The sequence below is a fragment of the Apteryx mantelli genome, chromosome 5 (assembly GCF_036417845.1).
Source record: "Apteryx mantelli isolate bAptMan1 chromosome 5, bAptMan1.hap1, whole genome shotgun sequence".
Lineage (NCBI taxonomy): Eukaryota > Metazoa > Chordata > Aves > Apterygiformes > Apterygidae > Apteryx > Apteryx mantelli.
The window spans coordinates 21,031,147-21,037,146 of NC_089982.1; positions in this window are offsets into that span (position 1 = coordinate 21,031,147).

Consider the following 6,000-nt stretch of genomic DNA (forward strand, 5'->3'; position numbering starts at 1 on the left):
TAGGAAAAAATATGTTGCCTTTCTCTTCTTCTGATAAGTGTCTGGCTTATCAAAGGTTGACTTTCTTTTTTTCTTCTTAAAACATTTCTTCAACACAGAAAAGTGCTGCCTTCCAGATTAAAATTTAGTATTGTTAATAGGCAACCAAAAATAAAGGTCTTACGAGAGGCAGCGTGAGGGAACTCTGAGTACCAGAGAAAAACACACCCGGTAGTAACCAACAGCGCCATTTCCAAAGCTCCTAACACCTGTTAACACCAGTCAGGTGTTGGCACTTAAAATACCACCACTGAGAGGACTATTTTTGGTGGGGCTGAGGGTCTGCTCACCTTGAGAGGCTAATGGTTTTGACAGGCTCTCTGCTATATCCCAATATATTTCAGAAGCTGTTTCTTTTTTAATGATTAAGTCTGCTCTTTTCCCTTTACTATCCCTAAAGTGTGACTTTGTGCACCTATATATGTGGTTTTTATCACATACAGCTGTTATTCCTGATACTTTTGATGGACTTGATGTCTGCTGGAAGTTTTTTATTTTCCATTGAGGTAATGTTTGAGTATTCATACTTCTTAATAAAACCTAGTAACGGGCAGAGCTAGGCTTTGAGTTCATAACCACAGAAGGACTTAGACTTTAAGCAACTCAGTTCAAGAAAGTGATGTTCAAACTTCCCTTTTGATGCTGTGGACACCTTAAATCCATAGTACTAGTGTCTCAGTCCATCTCTCTCAAGGGTGACTTTGTTGTGTGGACAGTCAAGTTAGTTCGTGTCTTCTAATAGTTGCCTTGCACAAGCCTGAGGAGAGCAGACCGTCCTCGCTGGTGGGATACCAACCGGTTCTTGTGGCTAGCAAATATAACACAGTGGAACTTGGGAAGAGCCCCTGTGCCTGTAGAGAGGGCTGTGTTAATCCACAGTGAAGTGGAGTTTACCTGTGGGTAGTGGGGTAGGTCAAAATCTGGGGACTGTTCTTAGTTAATGACATTTCTCTGATGCTTACAATTTCTGCTTTTATATATTCTCTGGATCTGCCTTAGTCCTAGAGCTGGCCATTTCTGTGTATACCTGAGGCACTGACTCTCCTGCTTTGTGACATTATTTCATTAGGTCTCTATTTGGCATAAAGTTTTCAAGGAGAGGTGACGCTGGATGTTTTAAGGGGATTTTTGTTTCTGCTCTCTGCCCTTCATTTTTCCTGAGTTCTGGTACAAGAAAAGGCAAAATATGCCTTGCTTTCCCCCCTCCTTCCTGCCTTTATTATCAGTGCCCCGATATTGTACTGACTGCATCCAGTGTGTCACCTTTCTGATTTACTAGTGTTGATACTTTGAATAGATGTAAAGAAATACACAGGAGACTTGTGCTCTGTGTTTATAGCAAAGCAAGGAACTGAACAAATTTGGCTGCTTTATCCTTTCTTATTATATCCCTGTTTTAAATATGTCAAACTCTTCACTGGTCTCCTCTTAAAGGGTGGACAGTCCTAGCTTTAGCAGTGGCATGGAACTATTGTTTCTCGGCAAAGTAAATCTCAATTTTGGTGTATTAGGGAATTTTAAGGTTGTAATACCCGGGTAGCAGTTAAAAGATCTCTAGTAAAGCTTGGAGTTCTAAGTCATTGAGCTGTTATATTTATTAAAGTTATTATACGATAGATTCAACTCCAAGTATTTTACAAATGTTCCTGAGACTAAAGCAAGTCTGCATATTCTTGCTGAATAAAAGAAACTGATGGTGCTAATTCAAGACACAGTTTGAAAATCATTTTGTTTGAAGTGTAGGCTAGAATGCCAATGGGGTAGCTGGAGGGTGCTGTCTTTGATGCAGGTTTGTTGAAAGCACCTGTAATACAGATATTAAAATGTATCCTTCTGTTCAGTCCTATAAATAGCCTGACCTGATGGGAAAGAATGAAATGTAATAATAATAATACATTTGGAAGTGTCAAATTAAGTGCTCACTTGCTCTGACTTCTGGCAATGGAACTGGTGATCTGATCTGCAGATGTGCTGCAGTTTAGCGCTCTTACTAGCATCAGTAAAATTAAGATTCCTTGGCGGGGCACAGTTATAAAAACTTATTCTTTCTAATCAGGTGATAAGGATAACCTCGCTGTTTTTACTTTGTAATCCTAGCTAATTATTGCATGTGCAAGTACTAACTAAAAGATAAATGTTTTCTTCTATTTGCAAAGTAGAAATATCAAGTTTTCTGACAGACTGCAGCTGTAAACTCTGTAATTGGTGAAGAACAAAAGTGATCTGGAAGCAGAACACAAGATCATATTTAATACACTGATTCTGCACCCTTTTGTCTCAGTATAAACAACTGATATTAGGACAAGTGGGGATTTTCAGGATTCTGCTAATGTATTTGGCTTGGGAGTGTGCTGCGGACTTCTCTGTCATTGCTGTTTGAGGACTGGGATCCTATCTGATATACCAAGGCTGTTTTGAGGCTGAGAGTCTTTAGTTCATGTAGAATAGGAGCCATCAGCCATTCAGAAGAAGTAGGATACTCTGAGCTTCCTAGCTGAAGGTGGCCATATACTTTCAGCATGTTCACGTCTGTCTGAAAAAGTTCACAGCTGGCTGCTTGAATGATCACTTCTAATGGAGGTGGAGGCACTTCCCTCTTCCATGATGCAGATGGCGTTGACTCTAGTGAGTTAGCAGTGGGGGAGAATAGCGTTATGAGATGCAAGGAGGAGAAAAATGCTGATTGAAGCCCCCCCTGCAAAATGCCAGGTTTGGAGGCTTCTCTAAGTCATGATTCAAAATCAGAGAAAAAGGATTCCTGATTTCTGAAGTGGAACTTTCTTACAGGTATCAAATTTTGAGTATATCGGTCAAGTGAAACGGCCCCTCCCCCCGTCCCCAAGACATTTAAATATTTGATTTGACACAGTTTTTAAGGTAGTTTTATTTTTCAGAGATTGTTCTCCGCTTCTCCTGAAAGCCGAGCTTTTTGCACTGGCTCAGACAGGATGCCTCAAATTGCTTGCTGCCTTTGCAAGTCCTTGATTTCTCATGCAGATTTTACAACTAGCATCTATAGTTGTTGCATTCCTGCTTAGTATTCTCTGTCATTTTGCAAGTGTGTATTTTTAAAGTAAGCATCAGCTAGAAAGAAATGGTAGTTAATGGCTTCGTTTCTTGGCCAGCACAAAGGTTTGTTTCCTTTTGTTATTAATTCAGTGTCATCACAGAAAGTAGACTAACTTTGTTTTGAGTTTGTCTTATTTTTGCTTGACATATTGGGATGAATAGCTCGACATAACAAATTATTCTATGTGCTTTAGTTTCAAGTTTTTCATGTAGAATCCAAGTTCTAGCATCAGGATTCAATTAAATGAGAGTTTGATTTGACTGAAAAATTAATGGTCCAGAACAGAAACCCTGTAGTACTCTTTTTTTTGAAGTTCTTATTTTCAGTTTTCCTGTTTTAAATAAAAATCTGGACTCAGCCCAGTAACATAAAGCTACATGTTCTCTCATCAGCTGAACATACATAATGATTAAATTTAACAGTGATTCCTTATTGCTCCTTTTGGCTGCATAGGTATCTTTTTGCTTTCATAAAACTAATTCCCTGGCTATAAGTGGCACTATACTGAGTTGCTGTGAAAAGTTTGTTGCTACTGTGTGTTGCCCTTTTCAGGAAATAATGATTTGCCAAGTACAAATCATATTCTAAAATCATATGTCATCTTCAATGACAGCTTGAACACTCAACTTCTGTTTACGCATGAATCAGACATATTGATTTTTCATTTTAATGATAAACAGATTGGCATGTAATGCATTTGATGATACATCTGCTTAAAATGTGTTAATATCCTTGAATGAAAAAAATGCTTTGCAGCGTAGGCTAATGGAAGGATGCAGACTGAACATAAAATGAGGATGCACACTGTTTGAGGTAGTTTGCACCCAAAGAAAGTGCAGTTCCTTTAATCTGGTATCCTTACAAGCATATTTATAATTTGCTTTTCTGGTTTGCCTACAGTTTCTCTTTTGGACAGGAGAGATTTTGCAGCCAAGAGCACCGGGAGTATTAAAAAAAAATTACTGTGGCTTTACTTGAAATGTTTTTGGTTTTCAATTTTGATTTGTTCTCCTCGTCAGAATCTACTGCAAGTTGAAGTGGAATGTGGCCAAACTGTGCAGTTTAACCTCTTGTTACCTGTATAGTCCCTCCTAACTGGCTTTAGTTTCGACATTTTTTTTATAGAGCTGTATATATGCCCCTTATTATGACATGGGAATGTGTAATGTACTGGCTGTATTAAAAATCCCTTCTACTGAACAGTGGCTTTTAGATAAAGATGAATGCTTCCTGGAATACTCTAATTTTGCCTGTGGTAAGGAGTAAGTAACCATCATTTAGATTTCTCAGAGAGTAAACAGATACCTTAAAAACAAATTTGTTGAGACTGTAAAATTTCCTCATGAACTTGCATGGGAAACTGAGCATCTGCCTTTACTAGTTGCTGTAGACCTTTCTAAATGTTACATAAAATCCAGTTGTACTCTGATGCAATACTTGCTGCCGAGTACAATATTCTCATTGGGTAGTGGTTTGGTAACAGGTAGGAACTGTGTGTATAGTCAAAAGCAATTTGTTAATGCTCTGAAAGCTTTGGATAGAGCAGTTTTAACCAGAAAATGACTGATGTTTGCTGACCAAAAAAACCCACCCAAACCATAATGCTAAAATTAGTTGTCAATGTAACAGCATCGTCTCAAGGAGAAAATACTGAAAGAATGCTTAAGTATTTACAGTAAAGACCTTAAATGCTTTCTGTTTTCTAATTTGCAAAGAATAGAACTGAACATTTCAGATGATCTTGTGACTGGTACTTCTTTGTGATTCATGTCACTCAGAACATCTTGAGATGCTTACCAATGACCAGCTGTCTTCTGTGTCATAGTATCTTAGTTTATGGTGAATTTTAAGGTGGCTAATTCCTTCAGACTTGCATAAGTGGACACCTAAAGACAAGTGGTTCAGAGCCCCATAACACAGATGGATATAAAAAAAAAAAAGGGGGGGGTGGATTTCAGAGCAACAGCAGTCATTTTTCTGCTCAAAGTGGGGAAGCCCAGGTTACTTTTGCAGGGGAAGAGGGGAAAATAAAAAGTCTTTTTTTAGCAGGCCCTTCATAGGCTGACCTTGGTTTGCATGACTCTTTAAGTTTGCCCTTCAATACAGAGATCATGCAACCATTCCTCTGAGCTTTCCAAGGGCACCAGTTTTCCCTGGTTAATTACTGTGTTTTTTATTCTCCTTGGACTCTGTGCTCTTCTCTCTGCATTTTGCTAATCCTTTTCTCTTTCAGTGCCTCCTCCCTTTGCTCTTTGATCTCCTCCTCCTGCATTTTCAGGATGCTACTTTTACAAGAACAGCTATATCTGATGACTCAAGTGATCCACCCGTGGTCAGGTCCTGCAGTCTTTGAGCACGGTCCCTCAGAGCCTGGCCTGCCTTAGTATTAGCGAAGACACGCAGGATTTAAGGCTCAGTAGATTCAGTAGGCTCCTGAGTTTCATTCAACTGCTACTGTGCAGAGCCTGGGAAGTACAGTATTGATGTTGGCCTAAAAAAGTATTGTAAATTGAATATTGATTAGATGTCAGTAAAGATGTAGACGTACAGAGAACGTGTAGAGGATGCTTTTTAAGAAATGTGGAGACTGACTGATGGTTTGCTTTTGCAATAGAAAGGCAGACCTATTTTTCCATTCAAAAAAGATTCTTACACCTTAAAAAAATTCAGCTGTTCAAGAGAAATGTAAAGAAGCAAGGAACTGCTATACCCTTGGGGTATACCCTTGGCCTAGCCAACAGCTTAGCACGGCAGCATCTTTAGGGCCTGAACCCTTGTTCTGTGGGTGGGCTCGTGCTCTTGACTTTCCGGTTAGAAGTTGGCAGGTTGGATTCAGGAATGCTTTTGTCAAGCAGCTCTTATTTTGTGTGTCAGTGGAACTTCTTGTCTTA